This window comes from Palaemon carinicauda, chromosome 14, assembly GCF_036898095.1.
Source record: "Palaemon carinicauda isolate YSFRI2023 chromosome 14, ASM3689809v2, whole genome shotgun sequence".
Classification (NCBI taxonomy): domain Eukaryota; kingdom Metazoa; phylum Arthropoda; class Malacostraca; order Decapoda; family Palaemonidae; genus Palaemon; species Palaemon carinicauda.
Genome location: NC_090738.1, coordinates 112,470,195 through 112,472,694, shown reverse-complemented (window position 1 = coordinate 112,472,694; position 2,500 = coordinate 112,470,195). Strand labels below are relative to the sequence as shown.

The following is a 2,500-nucleotide window of genomic DNA, read 5'->3' as shown; positions in this document are numbered from 1 at the left end:
AATAACAATAATTAGTCAGTAGTCGTTTTTAGTACTTTCCAGTAGGTGACTGTGGAATGGAAATTTCAATACGGTAGAAAAAATATTTTGAAAATTAATGGATAAGTAACAAAATTGCCAAAATTGTGATATTATGACCGATATCTAAATATAGAACAATGATACTAGACAAATAAAAGGGCTTGAGAGGTAAAACCCAGGAGTTCTCATATGTATAAATATAATATGAATATACACAAGACCTTGAGGAGGTGTAATAAGAACATGATAGCGCTTGGTCAGTACGTCTCGTTAACACACACACACACACACACACACACACATATATATATATATATATATATATATATATATATATATATATATACATATATATATATATATATATATATATATATATATATATATATATATATATATATATATATGTAGCCACCCGTTGAGATACTACCGCTAGAGAGTTATGGGGTCTTTTGACTGGCCAAACAGTATTACATTGGATCCTTCTCTCTAGTTACGGTTAATTTTCTCTTTGCCTACACACACACACACACACAGCGAATAGTCTGGCCTATTCTACACTTACCCTCCTCTGTCCTCATACACCTGACAACACTGAGATTACCAAACAATTCCTCTTCACCCAAGGGATTAACTACTTCACTGTAATTGTTCAGTGGCCACTTTTCTCTTGTTAAGGGTAGAACAGACTATTTAGCTATGGTAAGTATCTCTTCTAGGAGAAGGACACTCCGAAATCAAACCTTTGTTCTCTAGTCTTGGGTAGTGCCATAACTTCTTTACCATGGTCTTCCACTGTCTTGGGCTAGAGTTCTCTTGCTTGAGGGTACACTCCGACATGCTGTTCTGTCTTGTTTCTCTTCCTCCTGTTTTGCTAAAGTTTTTATAGTTTATATAGGAGATATTTATTCTAATGTTACCTTTCTCAAGAAATTTACTTTTCCTTGTTTCCTTTCCTCACTGGGCTATTTTCCTTGTCGGAGCCCATGGGGTTATAGCATACTGCTTTTCCAACTACGGTTGTAGCTTAGCAAGTAATAACAATAATAATAATAATAATAATAATATAATAATAATAATAATAAATATATATATACTGTATATATATATATATATATATATATATATATATATATATATATATATGTATGTATGTATGTATGTATGTATATATATATATATATACATATATATATATATATATACATATATATATATATATATATATATATATATATATATATATATACATATATATATAAATTCGCCTTGGCGACGAATGGTTCTTCTCTGAAAGCTTTTAAATATTAATTGTTACCGATATCGGATGAAGAAACACTAGATGCTCCAGGTATGACATTTTATGGAGGAAAGTAACGAAAATACAGAGAGAGAGAGAGAGAGAGAGAGAGAGAGAGAGAGAGAGAGAGAGAGAGAGAGAGAGAGAGAGAGAGAGAGAGAGAGAGAGAGAGAACATCGAATGTTCATTATGAAAATAAGAATAACATTCATGTTATGTTCATACAATATATGCATACGGTAGCTTACACACAAACGCACAAACAAATACATACACTTGAAATGCACAAATATGAGCAACAGTAATAACTCTTAAACTTTCATTTACTAACATATTAGTAAACAAACATACAAACATTATGAAGAGGAGGCGTAGCCGTAAAAATATAATAGCCTGGATATCTGATTAAATAACAAGACGAACAGGGTAATGATTTTACGAGAAAATAAAAGACAAACTGATCAGCGAGAGATGATAAAACTGAATATTTCACCTACCATATAAATTCGAATTTCTGATGGTTATTATTATTATCATACTAATTATCTTTTCTATTTTTTCACTCTGTGATTATCTTCATGTTTCGTCTGTATTCATATTCCCCTTTTTATGAATATAGGAAGTTGAGCCTAAAAAAAATCAGGGTCGAATTTTTAATACGTCTATTTTTTGTTCTTCGCTGAATTCAAAATATTCAACTTTCAATTTTTGCTCTTCATCCATGGCTGCTGAATTTAATTTCATACTTGATAACAAATGATTCATGACTTTTCTATCGGGGTGAATTTAAATATCCAAAAATTAAATCCGAAATATGCTCTCTTTTTACGCTCGTTCTTGAATCCTGATTAAAAAGGTGATCCTGACCAACTGACTTTACTTCATTACTGTCACTCATAATTAACATTGAAAATCCCAAATCAATTTGCTTGGTTGACGCCGCAAAAAAAAAAAAAAAAAAAAAAAAAAAAAGCTCGCGGATCAAGAAGGCTTACATGCCTAAGCTTATTATAAATATTTGAACAAAGAGTTATCACTATTGCTAATAATCACTCTTCTCTTATGCATAATGATGAAAATAAAAATCTTTCAGGTACTTTTAATATCTAATTTGATCATTAATACTACGTTCATCATTATTACTATCGCTATTATTAACATTATCATTATCGCTATTAT

At 30.5% G+C, this 2,500-nt stretch overlaps 1 protein-coding gene across 1 annotated transcript in view; it reads right to left on the bottom strand.

The window, feature by feature from the left end:
* Nucleotides 1-2,500, bottom strand: part of LOC137652925 (uncharacterized) — a 157,401-nt gene that overhangs the window by 67,873 nt on the left and 87,028 nt on the right. The gene's annotated exons all lie outside the window — the stretch shown is intronic.